The following is a 26024-nucleotide window of genomic DNA, read 5'->3' on the forward strand; positions in this document are numbered from 1 at the left end:
AAAATAGAACGTGTGTGTGTGTGTGTGTGTGTGTGTGTGTCTGTGAAGGGAAGGGGGAATAATGCTCTTAATAGAGTCCCTGTACTTTCAAGATAAGCTGGAAAATCACAAGAGTTCCTATTGGGTAAGGAAAAATGTCAGGCTTTTCTGCCCTCCCGCCATCAGGATGGATGATGGATCCTTGGGGTCCTGAATGCATGCCTGACGGCGGGCACCTGGAGTAGGGTGTGGGCCTAGGTAGATGGGATTCACCTGGGCTAAGACTGGGCTTTTAAGGGTGGCGTCACGGGGACGCCAGCAGCAGCAGGAGCCAAAAGAGAAGCCGAGAGAGAAGCAAGAGAAGCAGAAGCTGAGAGAAGACCGGAGAGCCCAGAGTGAAGACCTGCTGGGGGCTTGGAGGCCTGCCAGTCTCCCAGCCCCCCAGCACCCCTGCCTGCTGTGTACCGGGTAAACTCCAATAAAAAGACCTGCAAAAAGCCACTGAGGACTCTACAGTTCCCTATTCTGGAATCTTTTGGGACTGACATTTGTTATCAAAGTAGCTTTCCACTATTTTTCTATGACCTTGTCTTGTGATTTGCTATTCACTGCTGCCCCCTAGTGCACCAGGAGGCTGCTGCCGCTTCAGGTGCTGCGAGTTATGAGTCCCTCCAGCTGGATACGCTTTAGAGGGAAAGCGCTGGCAGCGGTGAGATTTCCCAGAAAGTAAGAGGTCTAGATGGTGTGTATGTTTTCAGTCCGTTTTAAAGCTAAAAATTTACTTTGTTAGCTTTTTGGAGGAATAAATAAAATCCAAAAGCATATTTAGTTTGATCCCGACAGTTTTCTTTGTTGTGAAAATTATGTTTTTTTATTTTTTAGAGATGTAGCAGGTTTTAACAATTTTCTGGGGGAAAAACTCATCACTCGTTTGAGGGTGCATTTAAGGAAAGTGTTCCTTCTACCGGCAAGTATTTTCTCACATCCCTCTGCCCCCCCATTCCCTTCTGGGGATTTGTTTGTTTCAGTATTTTTAGCAGAATTCCCAGCCTATGACAAGCAGGTCACAGCTGCAGTACGATTCGTGGATTCGTTGCATTTCCCTCAGGTGAAAATGACCTCAGCCCCCCATCCGTGCGCCCCTCACCACAGGAGCGTGTGCGCACAGGCGGCAGCGCGTCCCCAGGCCTCGGAGCTTCTTCAGGGCGGGCTGGAGTGGAGGCTGAAGTCTCTGGATGGCCATCAGCATCCCAGATTCCAGCACGGGCTCCTCGTGTGGGCGGGAGAGCTCGAGAAGGCTGAGGTGGAGAGGGATGGAGATGCAGGGGCCAAGAGGGCCCCTCAGCTCTGGAGCACCTGAAGGGGTCTAGGACCAAGGAAGACCCATCACCAGGAAAGTCATCCACCCAGGCTCATCCCGTCTCTGTCCAGACCGAGCAGGGCAAGGGGAGACGTGACTGACATGATAGGGTAACATCTGCTCCCCTCACCCCAGCTGCCGGCCTGAGCTCAGAGGAGAGGAAGCTCCTGGGCTCCCAGCCTGCTTGCATGAGGTGGGGTCCAAACCATCCTCCTTGACCCCTGACAGCCTTTGCTATGCAAGCTGAAAAACAAAACAAAGCAAAAAAACCCAAACCTGTTATTGCAATATTAAGATGAGCCTACTTATTACTGGTAATTATTCATACTAAGCTTAATATGTTAATAATTCACTTTAGCTTTATTTGTAGCAGTAGAATCAACACTAGCCATAAAGAAGGCACTAGGCAGAATAAAGTAACAATTCACCAGGAAACTAGATTTTAGTTCTGAATGTATCTGCCTCTCACAGCATTGTTTTCAAAATATTGAAACAAGCATTGAAAGAATTTCAAGAATAAATGGGCATATTCTCATTAAAGGTGAGAAAGCATGGCTTATTTTTTCAGAGTTTGAACAATATGACAATGCCTCAGCAGCTACCAGAAAACAAACTACAGGCCACGCGGTCCTACTGAAATGCAGTGGAGCCAGCAAGTAATAAAAACAAACAACCCCCTTTGTCTTAAATTTTTTTTAAAAATCATAGTAAACCCTAATGTGTATCCCAAGAAGAAATTATAATACCATTACTATTTATTTAGAATTTAATAGCAATACGACACTACAAATAAAGGATAATGGGATATCGTGATTGCAATAGTTTAAATTTATGGAATTAATACATTTATCAGACAAAAGAAGATACACAATTACAAAATAAAGCTATCTAATGCAGGAAGTTAAAAACCAGAGTTAGACCAAAGAGAAGTCAGTAATAAATATTAGAACAGAAATTAATAAAACTGTAAACAAAAAATTAATGGACAATCAGCAAACATTAGAATAGTTTTGGGAAAAGACTAACAAAATTGATAAATATTCAGTAGTGGTGAATGATGTTATTAGTATTAAAGAAAAATGATTATTATTAATAATAAAAAAGGAATCACAGCTACCAATATAGGTAAGGTTATACATGTTTATAGAAGATATTGTTAACAATTTTATGCCAAAACATTTAGAAATAGTTCATTAAATTTGTAAATAAAATGCAGAATACCAAAAATGACTTGAGGACCGAGAACATGTGAAAAATCCCCTTAAAGTTGCAGAAAAATCAAATCAATGCTCAAAAGCAGACATGCACACATGCACACACTCATTCAGCTGATCGGACAGACCTGTTCACTAACGTTTGCACACTGTTCCAGCATTTGAGAAAGATACAAGCCTCATTTCTTTTTAAAATGCCTGTATCCCCTGAAAAATAAAACAATAGGAAAATAAAAGTATAGACTCACCTGTTTCAGCATATATACTTTCAACATATAAGAGAACATACGTGTCATTCAGCATTGCATACCTGTGAACAAGATTTAGTAGTTAAGGAAAAAGAAAGCATAACCCGTTGGGAAATAAAAGCTGCTGATTATTAGCAACTTAAATTTAGCAACTTTGCTGAAGACATGATTCCTAAGACTGTATTGTCTTCTTTTTCTCCTCCACTGCCTCCTTTTTTGAGGAAACTATTTAGAAATTCTTATTAATCCTGAATCTATCTTAGACCATCATTTTACTATGACCAAGGAAAAAAATGCCATTCACTCAACAAACATAACTCTTCTCCCACGTGCCAGGCCCTTCTCTTACCCCCAAAGGCCTACCCTATGCTCTCCTTAAAGAACCAGCCTGTTCTTTAAGGCTCAGTTCTTCAAGGTTCCCAGTGCTGACGCAGATGGAGGGGGAATAAGAATATTGTTTCCCTTCCATGAACTTTGAAGTAGAAGGAGGGTAGGGAGAGGCAGGTCAGATTTCCAAATATTATTGTAAAAAGGAAAGTAAAGAAATCCTGTGATAGAAATACTTAGAACTCAGAACGTGGGCTCCTTGGCAACCTGTTGCTAGGCTGCTGTTGGATGGTCGGTGGGTGCCCAGACTGTGGGGGGAGACCCACACTGCCCTGTTATCATTGAACCCCTGTGGATGGGCTTGGCCCAGTGAGTGCAGCCTAGTAAGAGTCTTGGGGGTTGGGGATCGCTGATCTGGAGGCTCCTGAAACAGAGCCTCCTCCCTTCAGGTCTCCCCAGTGTCAGGGGCTGCGTTGCCTGCGCTGCTTGCTTCTCTCTCCTCGCACCCTTGCTTCCCATCTGAGAGCCCCCATAAAGCCCATTCCTGCACCACTCTGTTTACATTGCAGGGCTTACTGTAAGAGAGAGGGCTCTCACCCCAACCCTCTTCTCATTCTGAGATGTATCTGGCACCCAGCTGAGGTCGGGGACAACCTGTCTCTGAGACTATAGGGAAACAAAGGAGCTTTCATCCAGGTGGGCTCACCTTCCCAGGGCTGCCTCCCTGGTGAGCACGCAGCCCACCAGCTAAGGATGAGTTCCTGCTGCAGGAGGGGCCACCACTTGTGTGTTCATGCCGGGACCACCTCTGGGATCAGGACATGAATGGGGCAGGCCAGCTTCCCTTTAGGCACCTCTGTCTCTGATTCAGACATGCGATGAGGCATGCCTGTGCCTTCACTGCATCCCCCCATGGCCATCCCTCGACCAAGATGTCTAGGTGTGAGTCCTCAGTCACAAAGCAGTGTCTGCTGAACTCATGGATTGGTCTGGAGCCCCGTGGATTCTTTGAATCTCTGCTCCTGTTGGCAGCTAGCAGCTCAAGTACCTCAGTCTTTAAATCCAGAACTGTGTCAGGGTTAAGCCTGGTGAGACACTGGTGGCTCCCAAATCCTCTGTGGGTCTACCTCCCGGGACTGGCTTCAAGCTAATGTGCATTGGATTTGGCTTTGGCAGGCTTGCAAAGTCCCCTGGACAGGGCGGGCGCCCACCTCAGCCTTGGGGAAGGATCCAGAGGCAGCAGCAGCAGCAGATGTGGATCAAAACCTTCTAGAAATGAGACAGGCTGGAGAGGCAGGACCTACTCCCAGGACCGGGGCTTTCTTGAAAGCTCCCTGGGATGGTGTCAGGGACCCGAGGGGACTTAGGGGCCTGGATTACAGACATGGCTGTCAGACTAGCCAGGAGTTGGCTCCCATGGACCCACGGACCTGTGAGGCGAGCATCGAATCAGTTCCTCACCCTGCAGCTGAATCTCTTCCCTACTCGGTTGTCTGGAGCCAGGAATGGCCATCCATGGTTCTCCGTGCTCTGAGAGTTGCATTGTTTTGGTCTTTAGCAGACAAATCCCTTTGTAACTGGAGCATGGGGCAATCAACCTATGCATGGCAGCCTCTAGAGTTCTAAAGAGACATTAAAAAAAAAATACAAAACAAACCCTGACACAAGAATAATGGCTTGTGCCGGCTCTGTTTGTAGCCCCAGGGGATCTGCTTTGGATGCTGTGCACTTCCTTGTACACAGACGTCAAGTGAGTATATCGGATCATTATTTTTTTTCAATCTCATTTGCCTACTCACACAGGCTGTTTTTCAGGTCTTAATAATCACATTTTATGTGTTTACAATGCTTGCTGGTGTCGGGCTCAGCTGGAAGCATCCCACTGCTGTAACTCATCCCGCCTCCTGGCAGTCCTGGGGGCGGGGATTAGTGCCCTTCCCATTTCACTTGCACCCCAGGTCAGGCAGCTGTGACCTGGAGGAAGTGAGTCCTAACCCACATGGTCCAGACTCTGGAGCTGGATCTTAACCACTCCCTGCTACTGTCATCTCTCACAGGAAATTTTCAAATGCAAACTGACCACTGGCAATCTTTAGAAAGAGCCCCAGTTGACTTTCTTCCACCCCCATTTCGCTGGATGCCATGTAGATCTGGCTTAAATTTCTTAGAAATGTGTGAGTTAGGGTTCCTGTTTGGAAAGCCACAGAAAGAAACTCTGGCTAAGATCACGAAGAAAAGGAATTTGTTGGAGGGTGTGTGAGGCTCCGGGAAGGGGGGGAGGTAGCTGGAGAATCAGACTTAAAAATAGGGTTGGAGGAGCCCCCACAGGCATCTTATCTGCTGGGGGCTCTGAGGAGCAGGCTGTTGCCAATTCGGGGTGCTGCTGCTCTGTGATAGGCTTCGTCTTTTGGGGGGATGGAGTGGACCCAGGCATGAGTGCTTTAAAAAATGTTTGTTACATAACTACTTTGATTTATTTTTAAAAGCTTATTATTGTGATTATTTTTAAATTGTATTATCTTTTATTAAAGTCAAGTTACTTTACAAAACTGTATATGTGTGTGTGTGTTAGGGGTGCAGGGTCCCACCTCTTCAGATGCTCTCACCACACCCCACCCACAAGGCTCCCAGAGTCTCCCACCAGAGGGCCCCTCCCCTCGAGCCCCACCCTCTACCCCTCTGGAGGCTTCGTTCCGCAGTCAGATTTCCAGGGTTTTTTGGTTTAATTTTGTCTGTTCCTTTGCTTTTTTCTTCTTATTGAGGCAATATTGGTTTACAACACTTATAAGATTTAGGGGAATAGGTCCTCAGCCCCATCACAACAGCAGCCACAGTCCTTTATAAACCTCTGGCCCCTCCGCAGTTGGTTCCCACCCTGTTCAACACATGAGTGACATGATCAGTATTTGTCTTTCTCCTGACTTTTGTCACTAGCATCACCCCTCCAGCTCCATCATTGTTGCTGCAAGTGGCAAGATTTCATTTTTTTATTTTGTTTAATCACTGGAGTATGTGTACATGGACCACATCTTGGTCACTCCCCTGATCTGGGGCACTCAGGCTGCCTCCAGAGCTTGCCTATGTGAACAGAGCTGTGATAAACACGCGGGTGCAGATGTGTCTTTGAATTCTTGCTCTTGTGAGGAGTCATGGGCTTTATGTTGTGTGAGTCTTGGGAGCCTGAGTGTCCACACTGGGGGGAGAGGCTTCCCCTGGCGCTACTGAGCAGGGAGAGGAGGCTTGGATGGGGGGGGCTCTTGTGTCTTTCACCTGGAGGTGGAAAGCGTGGGCTTTGAGGGAGCAAATGGCCTCAAGCTTAGCTCTGGCACAGAGTGGGGAAGAGGAAGGAGTGAGAAGGAAACTGATTTGAAAACTCTTCTAGTGGCACGAGGAGGCGGTCATGTCGGGCTTGCACCTGGGGAAGGGAAGCGAGCCCGGGAGAGACGAGAGGATGGAGGAGGCTGACTTACCAGGAGTTCTTCCTCTTTGGCCTATGAACGCCTCCTATGCCAAGCGCATCCGGGCTGCTCTGGGCATTAAAAACGATCTCTTTCCTGTGTGTCTTCTGGCCTGCAGACCGACCACTGTTGATTTCTCTCAAATCCTAAAGCTCCTCTTAGTGTCATTTTGTTCCCAGCGTTTTGAATCCAAAGTCCACGCACTTAGGATAGAGACTGCTCAAGTGTCTTTTTAATGTAAACATAATGCCAGGAGTAGACCACAGCCCTGCATGATAAGCAAAATCAAATCTAATAATGCTCTGGATATATTTTACTGTTATTATTATTTACTTTCTGAAAACAGGCTAACCCCAATTAGCATTGTGAATTGTCCGCCCTGTAATGACCAGATATTCCATTCTATTACATTACTGAAGTCATTTGCATAGTAATTATGGTTTAGCTCTATTGGTAATTGGAGCTGTTTTCCTTCCGGCCATGTTGTTGGAAGGTCTCTCATTAATCACAGGGAAACCTTGCCAGGTGGCAGGAGACGGAAGGAAGGCAGCCACCCATGCCCACTGAGCCGGGTAGGTACTTCTGAAACCATCCTTTCTGCTCGCTCCATCGTCTTCCCCCCAATGTTTTTTAGTTTCTTGAACACTCATGCGTTAGAAAACTATGGTTGGCAGAGGAAAATTTCCTCTCCTAAATTTTTCTTTCCTCTTAGATGATAAATGAGGTTTGAAAACAAACAACACAGGCTACCAGGTAAGTGGGACCTGTTTAGCCACATGTGCCTCCGTGTGTGTGTTTATAACCTGCTCTAAGTAAACTCATTGTAGTATAGGAAAATGTGTTTGCATGACAAAATATTGATAAAATAACACTGAGGACTTCGCCTCACCTTAAAAGAATTCTTTTTTTTTTAAGATTTATTTATTTATTTTACAAGAACTGGGGTACAGGCCAGATGTGCAGGAGGGTGAGCAGATTCACCAGAGTCAGAGCAGGGAACAGAACAGGCAGATCTACTGAATGCACTGCTGAGGGGAGCAGCGGACGAGACAGGAGAGGGCTGCTGTGCCATGTGGGACCCTCGCCGGCCGGCTGGGATTGAACTGGCGCTGCAGAGGCTGCGAACATCTTCACTGTGCGGCGCTCAACGGCCTGCGCCATCAGGGGAGGCTCTAAAAGAATTCTTAAAAAAAAAAAAAAGGCCTTTAAATCTCATATGCCCCTGGGGTAATTAAAATGTTACTTAATCTCTAGGGTTTTAATTTTTTTCTAAAGGATTAATTCAATGAAACAATCTCAATTCGGTGCATACACACTGCAGATGCACACACATCTCCTAAACATTATTTTAGGCCAGATGGGGTCATGGAAGGAAGGCAGACAGGGAGCCCCAGAGCTGCCATGGGCTACAATTGCAGGGAAGCCACCGTGAACCTGAGTGTGAGGTTCCTGCCTAAATGCAGCCTGGGGGTAGGGTTTTAACATATGCATTTGTGGAAGGGACACAGTTTAGTCCATATAAGAAGACTAACTGGGCATCCAGGTTTATTTTGTCCTTGCAGTTACTTGCAACCAAACCCTCCTACGTGGTAACTATCACAGGCCTTTACCTGGGTGCAGAGCCAACAAGGCACGGAGCAGGTTTTCTATGATCTGGCCATATGGGTAAAAGAGGAGTCCTGGAGTCCGCAGTGGCTTTTTCAGGCTTTTAATGATCTTTCTACAGCATTTGTAGTGAAGCAACCAGGTGCAGGGCAGGCAGGGGGCTGGGGGCCAGGAGGCTGGCGGGCCTCCTAGCCCCTGGTGGACCTTCACTCTTTCTAGCCTCTCTGGCATTCTCTAATGGTCTCGCTGCAGCTCTCCACTTGATTCTCTGCCTCCTCCCATCCTCTGCTGATGCTGCTGCCCTTATATCTCAGCCTCCCTGCTCAGGGGTGCCCACTTATGCACGCCCACACCACACTCCAGGTGCTCCAGGCACGCGTGTAGGACCACAGGTGTCAATCATTGATGCTAATGGCAGGAGGGCAGAAAAAACCTGACTGCGTCCATCTACCCTACACTGGGGTTTATGGAACCCTTTATTTATTTATTTATTTTTTTTTATTTTTTTTAAATTTTTTTTATAGAGGCATGTTTATTTGTTTATTTGTTTGTTTGTTTTGTTTACACATGCACTGGGTACAGCCAGAAGCACGGGAGGGTGAGAGAGTTCACCAGAGCCAGAGCGGGGAGCAGAGCAGGCGGAAGGACCGGAGTACACTGCTGAGGGGAGCAGCGGGCGGCAGGAGAGGTCTGCGCGCCATGTGGGACCCTCCTCCGGGGAGCAGCCGGGGATCGAACCGGCGCCGCAGAGGCTGCGGGCAGGTTCGCAACCCAGCGCTCAACCGCTGCGCCACCGGGGAGGCCCTTATGGAACCCTTTAAAACCATGTGCAAGCTTTTGTGTTTGGGCACATTTTCAGGGCTACCACCAGGTTATAAAATGGACCGTGACCTTCCAAAGGGTACAAGCAACAAGTGGACGGTCCCCAGTCCAGTAAGCAACATGAAGTCACCCAGTTCAGGGCCTGTGATCACTTTCAGGGCCAGGCCAAGAAGCAATTGAGAGGAGCAGGTAAGGCGTAGAAAGTGCAAGGCAGTGGTGGGGGTTTTGGGGAACTGGAGACTTCATGTTCCATCTAAGGGCGAAGCCACACCTAAGGACAATACTCCTGCTCAACTCCAGATGGATGTCATGTGGAATCTGGAGATTTGGATCATAACTCCATCTCCCCCAATTATTAAAAACACTCTTTAGGCAAGGAAAAGGATCATAGTGGATCCTTTGGCCTTCCAAGTTTCACCTGGTGGTGTAAATGTGTTCAGAGGCACTTTGGATTCAGGTGATGACTCCTTAAATAGAAACCACAGAATGTGGTCTTCTTCATGATTCATGATAACAGAGACGTGTAGGCTAGCAATGTAGGTGGTAACTAGCACCATGATAAAGGAAAGACCATTGATTGAGCACCTGTCTTATGAGAGGTGCCTATATGTCATACCTTTGTCTTATTTAAACCTATCAGGCTGGAGTCAAACAGTATGTGCTGGAGCTTTGTAAAAACGGTTCTCAGGCATCACTGCCTTCCTAAAAATCCCTTCCCTTGTCCCACTAACTCTTTAGATAAAGCCCAATGCCTCAGATGGGCAAATGTGGTGCCTGTGGCCCCTTCATGACTCATCAGACTCATCTGGTGTCAGGCCTTCTTGTGATGGCCCAGCCAGCCCTATCCCTGAGCCCTACTAGAAGGAGCTCTGCTCAGGCATCAACAAGGTTCCCACGGATTACGTATTGCTCTCTACAGAGTGCCTTGAATTCTACTAAAAGCCCCTTCCTTCCTTCCCCTCCTTCTCTCTCTCCCTTCCTCCCTCCCTCTGCCTATCTGCCTACCCCCTTTTTTTCCTCCACTGTGAAGTGAGTTCATGGGAGGCAGAGATCATATCTGTCTTATTTGCTATTTTATCCCAATACCGAACAATAATGACATGGAATCTAGAAGACACCCAACCGATTCTTGTGGAATGCGTCCATGAACTGCAGCTCAGGTGTGCTTTAGTAACCCTTTCCCCACTCATAAGTTGCCTCTAACTTCCCTTTATTCTTTGGTTTCCACGAGGCAGCTATATAGCAATAATGGATTAAGTTCCAGAGCAGGTGGCAGAATTGGCTCTTTTCTACTTGTATCTTGAATAAATGCTCTGAAGTTCGGTTTCCTTATCTCCACGTTAAACTGACTCCCACCTCATAGAGTTGTAATATTGAGTAAATTTGATAATTAATGTGAAAAGGTTTTTGTAAACTCCAAAAAATATACAAATATGAATTATGGTTATAGTGATATTGAATATTGGAAAGTTCTTGGCAAAAACACTTTCAGGGGTCCGAGGAAATAGTTGATAAAGCCCCAGACTTCTATATTAACCCCTTATGCCACCCATCCATCCTGAGCTGGGCGGTGGTGATGCGGCTCTAGAGAGATGAGATTTATTTATTTATTTATTTATTTATTTTTAAAGATTTATTTATTTATTTATACAAGCACTGGGTACAGTCAGAGGCGTGGGAGGGTGAGAGAATTCACCAGAGCCAGAGAGTGATGAGTAGAACAGGCAGAGTGATGAAGTACACTGCTGAGGGGAGCAGTGGGCGGCAGGAGAGGTCTGCACGCCATGTGGGACCCTCGCCCTGTGGCCGGGGATCGAACTGGCGCTGCAGAGGCTGCGGGCAGCTTCGCAGCCCAGCACTCAACCGCTGCGCCACCGGGGAGGCCCAGAGAGATGAGATTTAAATAGCGTTGAAGTTAAATGTTTAAGCCTGAACTTTTAGCTTGGATTTTGATAACTGAATATGTATAGAGAGTTATGGAATCTGCAGAAGATGTCCATAAAAGATTTCAACGGGCATTCTAAAGAGTATAAGGGGAAGCAATGATTATGGAAAAGTAGCTGTTTTAGGTTTCCATGGTTACATCCCTCCAAATACTTCTGGTAATTCCTGTACATTGAGTTGCTGCAACACCTAATATCACCTGTAGGTGGGGCTGTACACCTTTTCTGAACAGGTTGTGAGTAGGAAGCCGTTTGATGCCAAGCCTGTTTGCTTTTTGGGATTCCCTGGGATACTGAAGCTGTGGCTTCCTGGGCACCCAAGTCTCTGGTGGTCCGCAGTGGGCCAGGTACTGAGATACAGTCTGCCAGAGGCTGTGCTTGAGAATGAGAATCACTGTGCTGGGAGGGGCTCTAGGGCAGCTGCAGGGAGACACGTCACCAACTCTTTCTGAGGAGTTTGCATTTTCTCAGAGAAGCAGGATTTGTTACCGACGTTTCTTCATGAGACCACACACAGCCCTCACAACCTTCATGCACTCAAGTTCAGGTCCTGTAAGTCGGGGCTGCCACTTCTCTTTGGACAAACCATAACACTGGCATTTGGGATTCCAACAAAAGAAAGTGCAAGACCCAGAGACTGAGAACACTCACAGGTGCTGTTCTCCTTTTAGTTCTTGTGAAATAAAACGTTGGTCTCTGCGCAGCTCCTGCCTTCCGCTAGAAGAGTAGGGGAGGCACACACACATTTATTTATGGGGTAGTGTTGCTTTACAACATTGTTTGTATTTTAGAGGTACAGGTTCTCCCCTTCAGGTGTTGTTACCACACCACACTCTCCACCAGAGCACCTGTTGGTCCTCTAGGGTGGTCCATTGTGCTCCCCCCCAATCTTACTCCAAAAATTTCTTCCCTTTTTCTCCTTCCCCCCACCCCCCCTTGCTCCTTCCCTTGTGGTGATCTCTACAGTCAGGTGCGCACACACAACAGATGGGTTGCCCAGACATGTAGCTGAGCCTCTTTATACACAACTGAGTAGTGCCTGATGGAGGGGTGCGGTGGCAGAGTGGGAACTTCTGACTTCTTTTTCTGTTTCAATCAGCCAGGAACTAAGTGGCCCACAGTGGCATCTAATCTTCTTTTGCCCCTTTGGGCCTTTTTTTGTTTATTGAGCACATATACCTATAGACGTGTGCTGGCAACTATCTAACAGCCGGTTCCTTCGGGGAGGGGAGACTTGTGTAGTATTTACCAATATCTGTGGTGTAAATACTCTCACTGCGGTGGATTACAGCCTATGAACATATGTTGACTAGTTTGCAAAATTCCTGAAATGTAACAATAGGCTCTTCCAAGCTGGTGTGAGCCAACTGTTCCACACAACTAGCATATGGTAAAAACAAACAAACAAACAAACAAACAAACAAACAAACAAACCAAAATAAAATGGGACGTGTACATTGAGAGAGCAGGAAATCAAGGAAAATTCCAGATACTAAATGTAGGCGACCCTCCTTCCAGGCTTGGGGCTTAATGGCCACACATTCCCTTCCCTTCTTAGTAGTCCTTTCCAAGACCAGTTTAAGGAGAAAAGGGTTACCTGAAAGTGGAGAAAACTGGCAAACCCTAGCTTAAGCAGGCGATGAAAGTTACTATCCCCACTTTGTGCAGTGTGATGCCATGCAAACATCACCCACCCCCTAATTTGATGCAATGAGAAGGGCAATTCCTATCTTTAGTGGCCATTAAAACCCGCATAACCTCAGATTAATCATAAAAAAAGCATCAGGCAAACCCAGGGGATGGAACATTCCACAGGTCATCTGTCCAGTCCTCCTCAAGATGCAAAGTCATGGGACCCCCAAGGACAGACTGGGAGACTGTCCCAGATCAGGGGAGACTAGGGAAGGTGACAACTAGAGACGATTGTATTGGATCTTGTCACAAGAAAGGCACATATGCATCAAAAGAGCAGGCAGTGGCCTCGGAGCAACCCACATGGTGCAGCAGACCTCTCCTGTCGCGCCCGCTGCTCCCCTCAGCAGTGTATTTCAGTCAGTCTGCCTGTTCTGTTCCCCGCTCTGTCTCTGGTGAATCCTCTCACCCTCTTGCACATCTGGCCTGTACCCAGCTCTTGTATAAATAAAAAAATAAATCTTAAAAAAAATAGAGCAGACAGTGAAAAATGATTGAAAAAATGATGAAATCAGAATAAAGTCTGGAGTTTAGTTGATAGCATTGTGCTAATGCCAATTTCTTGATTTTGATAAATGTATCAGGGAAATGTGAATATCTTTGTTCCCAATAAGGGAAACTAACTAACCTCTATGTAATTTTTTTTTGAAAATATCAAATTATTATAAAAGAAAAAGATTTCAGATAAAAAAATATTTTTCAAAAATAAGTGCTAGAGGGAAGGGAGAGATGAAGAGGCAGAGCACAGAGGATTCCTACGGCAATATATACTATATGATCCTATAAGGGTGGAAACAGGTCATCACACATTTGTCCAAACTCATAGAACAGGCAATACCAAGAGTGGACCCTCACGGAAGCCGTGGACTTTGGGGAATGGTGTTGTTATCATTATAATGTGTATCAGTCATAGTTTGTGACAGATGCGCTACTCTGGTCAGGATGTTGATAAGGGGAGAAGCTGGTGTCTGCGTGGAAGATGGGGTGAATATTGAAACCACTTTCAGCTCAGTTTTGCTGTGAACCTAAAATTACTCTAAAAAGTGAAGTTGTTTTTTGTTTTTTTTTACCTCTACTTTTTTTTAAATTTTATTTTTATATTCCCCATACAATTGCAACCCCCTTATTTTGTCCCCAATCCCTCCTTTCTCTGCCCCCCACCCCTCATAGAGTGTCTCTGGTTCATAGTTGTTCGTTGATTTTGATTTTTTCTTTCTTATAGTTATTCTTTTTCCTGGTCCCTTATTTAGGTTTTCTAGATTCCTGCTATGAGTGAGGCCATGCGGTATTTTTCTTTTTCTTTCTGGCTTATTTCACTGAGCATGATCCCTTCCAGCGCCATCCATGTTGCTGCAAATGGCATGTGTTTATCTTTTTTGATTGCTGAGTAATATTCCATTGTGTATATGTACCACATCTTCTTGATCCAGTCATCTATTTTTGGGCATTTGGGCTGTTTCCAAAGCTTAGCTATTGTAAATAGTGCTGCTATAAACATAGGGGTGCAGGTGCTCTTTGGAATTAATGTTTCTGTGTCCTTTGGGTAAATACCTAGGAGTGGAATTACTGGATATATGGAAGCTCCATCTTCATTTATTTATTTATTTTTAATAGAGGCATTTATTTATTTGTTTGTTTTTTTGTTTTATACAAGCACTGGGTACAGTCAGAAGCGCGGGAGGGTGAGAGAATTCACCAGAGCCAGAGCGGGGAGCAGAGCAGGCAGAAGGACCGAAGTACACTGCTGAGGGGAGCAGCGGGCGGCAGGAGAGGTCTGCGCGCCATGCGGGACCCTCCTCTGGTGGCCGGGGAGCAGCCGGGGATCGGAACTGGCGCCACAGAGGCCGAGGGCAGCTTCACAACCCAGCGCTCAACCTCTGCGCCACCGGGGAGGCCCAGAAGCTCCATCTTTAGTAGGTTGAGGAATCTCCACACAGCTTTCCATAGTGGTTGGACCATTTTGCACTCCCACCAGCAGTATGGAAGAGTTCCTTAAAAGTGAAATTGCTTGGACATCCCCTGGTGGTGCAGCGGTTGAGCGCTGGGCTGTGAAGCTCCCCACAGCCTCTGCAGTGACGGTTCGATCCCCGGCCACCGGTGAGGGTCCCACATGGCGCGCAGACCTCTCCTGTTGCGTCCACTGCTCCCCTCAGCAGTGTACTTCGGTCCTTCTGCCTGTTCTGTTCCCTGCTCTGGCTCTGGTGAATTCTCTCACCCTCCTGCGCTTCTGACTGTACCCAGTGCTTGTATAAATAAATAAATAAGTAAATAAATCTTTAAAAAAAAAGTGAAGTTGTTTAACACACACACACAGACAAAAATGGTTTCTATACGGGAAGCACTTTTTCATGACACCCTATGTTTCCTTTCCTCATTGCAGGTACACGCTCTCTCTCAGAAGGGGCCAGCATTCTTGGGCCTGTCTTCTCTTTTTATATTTTTTGTTCTGAGGCATGTGCACATCTGGAGGGGTGAAGTTATACTTCCAAAATTACATAGTCAATGATCGGCAAATCAATAAAATTTGAAATTAAAAAAATAGTAGTTCTCAGAGGTTTCAGGCTACACATAGAGATGTTGCTGGAAGGTCTTTGAGAACACCTTCATTTTTTGGAAGTCACCTGCTTTCATCAAAGAACACATTTTTCTTCTTACAGTCTTAGATTTTTCAGGATGTATTCATTATCCAAGTAGAAATTTAGACATTAGGGTCAAATTATTTGCGTGTTCATAAATTTCACATTAGATGATCAGATGTATACAACCAACCCAATTTCACTTTATTGCAACAGGTTAATTCATCCATCTTTCTAAAGAAAGGTGAGAGAAAGTAAGAGCAAAATCTCATGGAGATTTAGCACCTCTGAGTTCTCAAAGAAACTAGAAAAAATACAGTGCATATGTATTTTCACTCCAGACGAGCAGACACTATTTCCTGGTAAATTGAGTGAGAACTTGGTCAGGATGTGGGCTTGATCCTTTGGTTGGCAGAGAGAAGCGAGCAGGTCCTGTGACCTACTCAAGGAGATTGAGTCAGTGCCAAAGCAAAGCCTTGGGGATCTTCCTCCCAACCCCCATAGTCCCCACCTCCTGCCACCACTGGCAGCTGTTTAAGGAGAAAGAATCATGACAAAGAAGTCACTGAGTAATGCTGAAAAGAAAACCAAAGTTTCTAGGACCTTTTCTCAAACATCCTTTTGTTTTCAACAATAACCATGTGTGGAAAGCCGTTAATTTATCAATGCCTAACTTTGCTATAGCAGCTTAGTCTTTCTTGAGCAAAAATCTTTAAAATACATTTTAAAACTTCACTTTTAACTTTAATTACCAATCCATGTGTCTCCACTGTGAAATTGTGAAAACACCTTTTTTTTCTCCCCCATAAGTCAGAAATTAGCTGATGAACCAAGGATTGACCTATATACCGAGGTGTCTAGAAACCAACTCCCAGCAAAAGATGATTCTGTCTAGACTTCAAATTAATGTGGACTGTCTCTCTCCCCTGAAAGCAAACTTTGAAATGACTGAAGCAGTGGAGAAGGTAGTGGGTCTGAGAAGGTGAATAAAAGCTCTAAGAAACTCCCAGAGAGAAAACGGTTGGCTGGAGGGGAAAAAGGCAGCTCAGAGTGGAGAGGGTAGAAGCGGGAGGTGGAGAAAGTGCTGTGCTTGTCTCATTCTGTTTTCTGCCATTGTGGGCCAGAAGACAGCATGGAGCTCAGTCCTGCCTGGTGCCCACTGCAGTGACACGCACCTGCACTTGGGATGGGATGCAAACAATGAGAGAAGGCAAGCCTCACCTTCATCCCACCCCCCCTTTAAAAAGATTTATTTATTTATGCATACAAGAACTAGGGTACAGGTCAGAGGTGTGTGTGGGGGTGAGATTCGCCAGAGACAGAGTGGGGAGCACAACAGGCAGATCGACTGAAATACACTGCTGAGGGGAGCAGTGGGGAGACAGGAGAGTCTGCTGTGTCATGTGGGTTGCTCCCTGGCCAGGGATCGAACTCGTGCTGCAGTGGCTGCGGAGAGCTTCATAGGTTGTGTCTTAACCCCTTGCACCACCAGGGAGGCCCATCCTTCATGCTTTTTTAAAGATCAAGGAGAAGATGATTAGGTTGTAGAATTATAGTTCTCAGAGATTCCCTCTAAGGGAAAAGAGGGTAATCGGTGGAGCACAGAGGGTTTTTAAGGCAGTAAAACTACTCTGTATGCTGCTGTAATGGTGGATACAAGTCATTACATTTTGTCCAAACCCATAGACCTGGCAATACCAAGAATGAACCCTTATGTAAGCTGTGGACTTTGGAGGATTATGATGTCTTATTATCATTATGAGGTGTCAGTTAAGGTTTATAGATTGCAGCAAATGTACCATGTGAAGCAGGAGGTTGATAGTGGAAGAGGTCCGGCAGCTTCTTTGTATATTGCAGATACTGATCGCACTCAAATCAGTAAGAAAAGGCACAAATACCAGCACAATATTCAAAGGGTAGAGTAGGGGAGCCATGGGGTGGGAAATGTGAGTGGCTGGGAAGTATAAAAATAAAGTGCGTCCTCATTCATAATCATAGACGTGCCCAATTTAAGCAGCAGAGACCACATTACATCAATCGGGCTGACAAAAATTAGATTGTTGGAAAATATTGAGTCCACAAAGATGTTGAATATTGTGGGTAAATAGAAAGCGTCTTGTTTTGGCCGGTGGGAATGCTAATTGGATCAATGTTTTGGGGAGTGATAGAAGGCAGGATGATTTTTTTTGTTGTTGTTATAGAAGAAACAGATTTCTGATTAAAAATATGAACTTCTGGATTAGATTTTTTTCAAACAATGCCAGTGAGTTTATATGAACAGTTATGAATTCCTCCAGGAATGGCAGAAATCCAGGTTCACTCTCTGGGCAGTGGCAAAGTGGCTTGGAGGAGAGAACATGTCCTCTGATGTCTGACCGGCTATGTCCAACTTTAATGCTCTTTCGATTGTGCCACAGCCAACTTGAAGTTGTTATAATCGCTGCTGCCACAAGGCTGAAACCAGCTACAGCAGATGATTCTTGCTAACCATTAGCCCAGGTTGAGGAAACAGCTGCATGGACCTAAATAAAATAATGCTTAAAGAGTGACTGCTATAGATTTGATTAATATAATAATGCCTCCTGGGGGAGGCCTCCTGTTATTGATTGAGAGATTTCAAAGATTACAACAAACTGCTGATTCATCTTTGTATTTCTGCTACTGAACTCCATTGCTAATATTCAGGGATTTCTTAACCACTTTTATTGAAAAAAGGGACTAGCCACGTGTTTCCAAAATCATTGGAATATTTTTTTTTTGAGACAATGACCCGAACTTCTTCTCTTCCCTGAGGTTCCTTTTATGCAAAAAACTATTTTGAACACCAGTCATGTGCTAGAAAATGTACCGAGTCTTTTAAATGTATCATGTCATTGAATCCTCATAAGAGCCCACATGTAGAACGATCAGATCTGTATGTACAGATAAAGAACCAAGGCTTGGAAAGGTAAATTTCTTTGCTCTACGTGGTAAGGTGTAGAGAAATTAAACCAAGTCTTCCAACTCTCAGATACTAAAGAAACAACTACAGAGTGGGGTCCTCCCTCTAGTATTATGGGAGGTGCCTAGATAAATAGAGCATGTTTGCTTCAAGAGCTTACCATCTACTTGATCAGTTATAAACTGTGAAGTCTGAACCATTTCACGGAAAAAAAATTAAGAAAACAGTTTAAGCGATCACAAAAGGGGAAGTTTAATTCTTTCTGGTTAGGAGTTGGTGTCCAAAGATGGTGACATAGAACCTGGACTTTCAATGGTGGACAGGATTTATATGTAGAGGCATTTTGTGAGAGGGGATCACAATGATAAAAGTTTATGCTACAGGAAAGGCAGGGTGTTTAAATCAGGAACAATGAGAGAGGCTGGAATTGGAGGACTGAATAGAGGAAGGGACGTGGAATCTGACATGCATCTTCAGGGACACGAGAATAACAGGTCTGGGATTCCACAACATCGTGAAGGAAATAAAACGTATGTTGTAAACATGGAGTCAGGAGCTTTGTGAACCCTCTGAAAGTTTTGGCAAAAATATGTAAGAGTGTGTGTGTGTGTGTGTGTGTGTGTGTGTGTGTGTGAGTGTGTGAGTGTGTGTGTGTGTGTGTATGAGAGAGAGAGAGAGAGAGTTGCTGAGAGCTGGAGCTCTAGCACTCCAGAAGAGAAGGAGGGAGAGAGAGGGAGAGAGAATGATAATGCCTGTGTCCATGGCTGATCACCTGTTCTCCATGGGTTACGTGACCCAGAAAAAGTGAAGAACCACTGTATGTGGAATGGAAAGGTAAAGAACAGCCATTAGGCATTACATAAAGTCTGTCTGGAGAAGAAGGCAAGAAGGAATTGTCAGAGAGAGGCAACATGAACATCTGCTGCTACAGAGTCAAGAGGTAAATGTAACATAAAGTGCTGGATGACTGGCCAACCATGTACAACAAGGATGAGAACTCAACAGTGATCTACAGGGTGTAATCATCCACGCTCTCCTGGGTTATCAGGAAGTTATTTGCAGGTGCTAATGGATGCTTTACCTGATTAGGAGCAGTCAAGCTAATGTGATCACAACTAACTGGCCCACAAGATGGCACTATGGGCCAATGAGAATATTCATTTGGCCGTCACAAGTGAAATGTTTCTTTTCTCTCTCTCTCTCTTTGGCTAATACAGACAGGTTGATCCCCCTGCATTATTTGTCTATTAAAAATTCTGGCATTTGGAAATAATATCTTAAGTTTTCACTATTTCTGCTTATACTTTATATGATCCTCAATAGACTTTGGAGAACCTTCCTTTGACTCCCAGTTCTATATGCAGGAAGTTGGATCTAATCTCTGATTTACTAAAGACCCTCATATGGCTGTGCATAGTCACTGCTGGCATTTATTGGTCCTTGGGGAAGTTTAACACTGGGAAAGGCAGGAGAGAAATAAGAAAGAAAAGAGAGAGAAGAACTCTAAGTTTGCTCAGAAAAGCAAAGAACACGAACTTCAGCCATGATCAGCCTGGCAAGGAAACAAAGCAGCCAGAAAATCCACCAAGACACGATGTTGTTTTCAAGAAAAAGAATCTTATTATCCTGGGGTACATATAGTGGGGACTTTCACTTAAAACTCTGCATTTTAAAAATTATTATGATGATGGAGAAAACTAGTGATTTAAATTAGGCAGCAAGAAAAGGGGTTAATGTATCCTTTGGCCAATGAAAAATCATAATATAATTTTACATTTACATGGAGCTTGACCTGTTTACAAAGTGCTTTCACAGCTCCATCCCCTTCTCCGAGTCTCAGAACCACCTGGTGGGTGGGCAATAGGATCAATCCCACCTTGCACGTGAGGATACTGAGACTTGGGAGCCTCAGAGCTTTGCTGAAGGGTGCACAGCCACTGACTGAGAGAGCTGGCATGAAACTCTTGGTCTTCAATTTCTTTATTTGTGAAATGGGGTTAATGACAAGCAGCTGTTGCAGAGACATGTTCTACACAGCCATATAATAAAGGTCTAGACAGAGAGTCTATGTTAGCCTGTTTCATTATTTAGAAACAATAGATTCAAATGCCTATATCCAATGAAATATATGTTAAGGATCTTTGGTTGCAACAATAGAGATCAATGAAATTGTTAATAATCAACTAAGCTACCTCTATACTCACCCCCTACCTCCTACCAACATTGGGCGAAAAAGGAATTGATTGGAAGGACATAGAATAGCTGCAGACTCAGAAGATAGGCAGGTGAGCATGGTTTGGGCAGTGTGGGCTGCAGGAGGAATTAGGAGTGTCCTAAGGAAGAGCAGCACAAGTGTGTTCCAGATCCAGAGGAAGCAGGGCCTTTAGCTACAGTCCCTCTGGGTAGAGGCCAAATGATCTGAAGGGAAACTGGGGCGCTATGGCAGAAGCATCGCTAGAATGAGGGCCTTAAACATCCCTTTCTGCAGAGCTAAGGATAATGACCTATTTTTATTGAGCAGTTATTTACCAGACAGTTTTGTTTACTCCTCAGTTTCTCCTCTGCTAATGGCACCAAGCAAGTACCATCGCTAGTCCCATTTCACAGGGATGGGAACCAGGGCCTGTTGGGCCAGAGTGGCAGAGAGGAGTTGCAAACCCAGCTAGAACTCATCACCCCAGAAAATGACAGCCTTTAGAGGATAGTTGTAAAAATCGAGAGCTGAGATTGCATGGGAAACACAAAATTTTGAATGTTGAGCTATTTTTTTTAAAGATTTATTTATTTATGCATGCAATAACTGGGGTGCAGGCCAGAGATAAGGGGGTTGGGAGGATTCACCAGAGACACAGTTGGGAACAGAACAGGCAGACTGACTGAAATACACTGCTGAGGGGAGCAGCGGGCGAGACAGGAGAAGTCTGCTGTGCCATGTGGGTTGCTCCCTGGCCAGGGATTGAACTTGTGCTGCAGTGGCTGTGGCGAGCTTCATAGGTTGCATTTTAACCCCTTGCATCACCAGGGAGGCCCCATGAGCTTTTTGACCTAGAAAAACAGCATTTTCCTATGACTCCACTCAATTTATCCATGTACCACCCTCAGAACCCGCCTGCAACAGAGAAGCCTCCATTTCGGTTCTGGTTACTACAGAGCCTTGTCTGCTGGAGGCGAGAGGGCTTTCAAGCTGTGAAATTGCAGGGGTCATTTTTATTTAATCTGAAGGGTCAGGGGTAAAAAGCCAGGAAGAAGTCGTCAAGGTCACTGGGAACTCCCAGCGAGAAGGTAGGCATTGTGCCTGTGCCCTCCATTGATGATCTCGGAGTGTCTGCACTTTCCACTTCTTGTCGTGCATCTCACAGAGCTTGTGGCATCTTCTTTGGCACTGGGAGCAGGGCAAGGGGTCTTGGTTTTGTGGTGACACAGCAGCACAGGGGAAGCCCCTGATTTATCCTTAGGGGGCGTGGATCCCCTGTTCCTCCTCCCTGTACCCCACCCCTTGCTCTCTCCCTGCATCTGAAACTTCTCTGAAGACATAAACTGCCTGACCCAAGCCAAAGCATGTCTGGGATCAGCTCAGCTCTACATCTGGGGCGAGGGGGAGGTTATTCCTAAGGAGCTGGGTTAGCTCATCAAAGAATGGCTAGACGAGGTGGGGGAGGAGCTCCATCTAGGAGGAGGAGCTGCCCGCCAGCCTGGGTGCCCTCTGAGCTTCAGGTGACCACCCCACTCTATGACCACAGGTAGCCGCAGATCCCAGTGCACAGTCGTGCACAGCACCCCAAAGAGAAAAAGAAACCCACAGCAAGCACACGTCCCTCAAACCCCAGTCTAGCTCGGATCTGCCTAGGAAGCAGCGCCACGCATGTGCAAGTCTTTCTCATTTTCTGGAGGGATACACAATGACCTGATTTCAGAGAATCTGATTTCCAAGAAGCATGTGCCTTTTGGGCTGCCGAACCACTTCTGGATTCAACCCTGGCAGCTGCGGTTTCGAGAATGTCGTCAGGGTAGTGCCCCGGGGTGCAGTCTGTGTTGGAACCATGTGGTCTGGACCAGGCACAAATGGCCGCGTTGCCTAATGTGACCTGATGTTCTGACAGCTCCGCTCACCCTCAGGCTAACTGGAAAGGTCACCCTTACCGGGGAAATAGTGGAAAGAGAATGAAAGTCCTGAAACCCAGAGCTCATGACCTTTCCTCATTGTGAAAGTCTTACACCAGCCAAGAGAGGAATCACTCTATATGTTTACCAAAGTCCACAGGGAGAAAGTGCATCTTGGAGCAAGGCAGCGCAGGGGAAACTGTGAGACACACAGACACAAGCGTGAAGTGGTGGGACTTTGTCTTAGATGCTCTCTGTAACATCGTTCATTCTTCTCCTCTGTGTACCAAGCACCTACTACGTGTCAGGAACTGGGCTAAGCCCTGTGGATCAAATGGTACCTGTGACAAACCTAATCCCTGACTTCACAGCGCTCACAGTTTATCAGGGAAGAAAGACACGGAAGCGCACAGTCACGGTGAAGGGACAGGAGGCCATGAAAGGCAGGGAGTGGGCAAGAGTCTGGAGGCGACCATGGGGCCTTCCGCAGTGAAGTAACGCTGCAGTTAGTGCTACTTAGTCCACCATGAGATAAAAAGATAATTAAGGTATATGAATCAATGCATCGCTTCCTTTACCAGGTGAATTATTTTACCAAAAAAAAAAAAAAAAAGCTACTAGTAAATGAAAAAAAAAAATTTACACAAAATATTGCATGTAGTGATTGCATGTAGTTGATTTACATTCTTGGGCAAGTTGTCAAGTGTAGATTGAAAAAGCAGTTTGTAGACCAACAACTAGTCCACAAACCACACCTAATATTTTTCTAACTCTTGCAAATCTCTCTTTTCAAACATAAGCATGTAAGCAACGGTGTTTAATGGCATTATTTTCTGTTTCCTCTTGTTTCTTAAAACGTGTAGGGAGGTGTGGGGGCAGAGACTTTTGTGCAACTGACGATGTATTATTGAAATGTGGAAGGATGTGGAGGGTAAGAGCAAAAGTGTTTGGCAGGTGGAGAAGTCACAGAGAAGACCTGGAGGGGCAGGCCTCTGATTTATGGCAAACGGTTGTGTTCCTACATGTATAGAATTTCCTTTCAAATAAATTCGTATCTTAGCCTGGTTTCCCTAAAAGCAAAGCCTCAGATGAATAGTTCAGTGTGGTTGTTCATCTGGAAAGAAATTTCCAGGGAGCAGAGACTGGGGAGTGGATAGGGCAGCAAACATAGGAGCTGTGGAGTTGGCCATCGCTGCAGGGCCTGGGTAGTGTCTCCCTCAGCTCTTCTGAGAGCTTTTTGAAGTCTTGTCTTCCGGGGGTATGGCGGGAAATCATTTAGCCAGCAGCTTCCTTCCCCTATTACTCAAAGGTAGTTTACTGGTCTTAACTCCCCTTTACTGCAGGTTGCTTGTTGGTGGTGGTGTCAAAGGGCCCGTGGGGAGTGAGGACGATGTCAGGAAAGCTCCAGGCTAAGAAACAAGAAGTGCCTGGTGTAGCTGGCAGCCAGAGGCTCTATGATTGTTTCTTTTTCTTTTCTTTTCTTTTTTTTTTAAAGATTTATTTATTTATTTATACAAGCACTGGGTACAGTCAGAAGCGCGGGAGGGTGAGAGAATTCACCAGAGCCAGAGCGGGGAGCAGAGCAGGCAGAAGGACCGAAGTACACTGCTGAGGGGAGCAGCGGGCGGCAGGAGAGGTCTGCGCACCATGCGGGACCCTCCTCTGGTGGCCGGGGAGCAGCCAGGGACTGAACTGGTGCTGCAGAGGCTGCGGGCAGCTTTGCAACCCAGCGCTCAACCGCTGCACCACCGGGGAGGCCCTCTATGATTGTTTCTTTACAGAGAAAGTCAAAGTCTGCAGCTTGGACTTGGATAGCAGCAGCTATAGCAAAACAGAAGCTCCAAAAGATTTCTACACATCACAAGAAATGCAATAAAATAAAGTAGCACATTTTGAAAATAAAAAAAAAATGAGTAGGATTTCAAGTTTCAGTTAATGTAAAGAGTTAGAAGTTACCTCTCCTGTTTTTATAAGAAAATGCTAAGCAAATTGAAAATCAGTGAGTTTTCCTAGACCCATCAGAGAAGTGAGATTGGTCACACTGTAGAAGCAAGAACAGGGTCAAGTGAAGAGAGACAGGTACCCAGAGAGATTTGCTGACCTGGAGAGAAGCTTCTAGAGGCGAAAACTGGTAGGGACATTTAAATGGTCACTTTGGCACACTGTTAGACATGGAGTATGGACCAGCGTGGCAGTGAGAAACGCCTGCATTTCAACAGTACATTGTCAGTTGCACAAAAGTCTCTGCTCCTGCCCTACCTATCTCAGCATCTTGAGACATTAAGATGGAACCCATCAGTATCAGGGGCCCACCATACTTTCATGGGCTTGCTTTTCCTCCATGAATCCCATCAGATTTTTATGGTGAGGATCTGAGAAAAATCCCCTTGCAGCTCTGGCAGGAGGAGGGGAGAGTAACAGCTATGAAATAAGCCCAGAGCCTTCTTCATGGTAAAGACCTACTCATCAAGGAAATGATGTAGCTGAAGCCTTCTTCCATGTAGAAGAAGGAAATTCTTCTCCAGTCTAGTCTTCCCATCTTACCTAAGAGGAGAAAAACACTGAGGCAACAGATCAGGAATGTTGTAGTCAAGGATGTGAGTAGGGAGCAGAGAGGAAAGTTATGAAACATAAGAAATGGTATGACAGTTGCAGTCCCAAGATCTAGACCCACTACAAGGCTGAGATTTAATCAGAAGATTATAGATGTGCTCTCTCTCTGTCTCTCTGTCTCTCTCCTCTTTCACACACACACACTCTCTCTCTCACACACACAAACACATATTTACCATCACACCGACAGGTCTCCAACATAATGGAATATAGCTAAAGGAGCTGTAAGACATAAATTCTCTTTGTGGAAGAGTACATAGGGAAGCTCAGAGTCAAGAGAAGAGATAAAAAGAGAGACACAGGAGATTTTTGAAGTCTCAGGCATCTACAGCTACATGAGGCGTTAACTGTAGTCCTAACCAAATTCACATCTGTAATTATACCAGTGGACTATTTACCTTAGTCCCTGATACCTGATACAACGTGCTCCACCTTCAACCTAAAGTTTTAAGGCATGTCAAAAAGCAATTTATTTTGCTTTTTTTCAGACTATGTTTTATTACATGCTCTAAAGAGATGAGAAATCCATCAGAACCTGATTCACATATGACCTGGTTGTTGGAATTATTTACCAGGAAATAAAAAATAATTATAATTAATATACTAAAATAAAAAGTAGCAACATAGAGGAATGGATGCGCAATGCAAGCAGAAATATGGAGGTTCTAAGAAAGAATTCAAAGGAGCTGCTAGAAATTAAAAATAAAGTGATGATGAAGAATGTCTTTGTAGGGCTCCTCAAGAGACTAAGCATAACCAAGGCAAGCCTCGGTGATGTTGAAGTTATGTCATACAAATCCCCCAAAATGGAAAGAAACAGGGAAAAAAAAGAATGAAAATGAAGAATAAGGCATCAAAGAGTTATGGAACAATATCAAAAGGTGTAACATCTTTGAAATTGAAATGCAAAGGGAACGGGAAGGAAAGAGAAAACAGAGTAGAAGAAATATTTGACATAATTATGGTCCAGATTTTTCCAAAATAAGTGATAGACAAAAAGTCATAGATGCAGAAAGCTCAGAGAAAATCAAGCAAGAGAAATAACACCCCCCCCCAAATCAATGTCATTTCAAACTCCAGAAAACCACAAATATAGAGAAAGTCTTGAAAAAAGTACTTTACCCATGGGAGGAGTAAAGACCTGA

General features: G+C 45.2%; 2 long non-coding RNA genes across 4 annotated transcripts in view; one reads left to right on the forward strand and one right to left on the reverse strand.

Annotated features, from left to right (window-relative positions):
* Nucleotides 1-823: 823 nt before the first annotated feature.
* LOC119260843 (uncharacterized) lies at nt 824-3375 on the reverse strand. The gene is made up of 4 exons (XR_005128832.2): nt 3165-3375; nt 2802-2863; nt 1470-1582; nt 824-1345 (listed from the first exon to the last, which is right to left on the reverse strand). It is a non-coding gene; the product is annotated as an uncharacterized LOC119260843 (long non-coding RNA).
* A 37-nt stretch (nt 3376-3412) lies between these two features.
* The window catches only part of LOC119260844 (uncharacterized), a 40201-nt gene continuing 17589 nt past the window's right edge, over nt 3413-26024 (forward strand). Inside the window, exons 1-3 of one of the 3 annotated variants that reach the window (XR_008549135.1) lie at nt 3413-3511; nt 4827-4878; nt 7080-7158. This is a non-coding gene — a long non-coding RNA (uncharacterized LOC119260844). Of the gene's footprint in view, nt 3512-3717; nt 3825-4826; nt 4879-7079; nt 7159-26024 lie in introns of those variants that run through there. The other 2 variants (XR_005128833.2, XR_008549134.1) reach the window with 2 other exon arrangements.

The sequence above is a fragment of the Talpa occidentalis genome, unplaced genomic scaffold (assembly GCF_014898055.3).
Source record: "Talpa occidentalis isolate TD23 unplaced genomic scaffold, MPIMG_talOcc4v2.1 talOcc4.6, whole genome shotgun sequence".
Taxonomy (NCBI): Eukaryota; Metazoa; Chordata; class Mammalia; order Eulipotyphla; family Talpidae; genus Talpa; species Talpa occidentalis.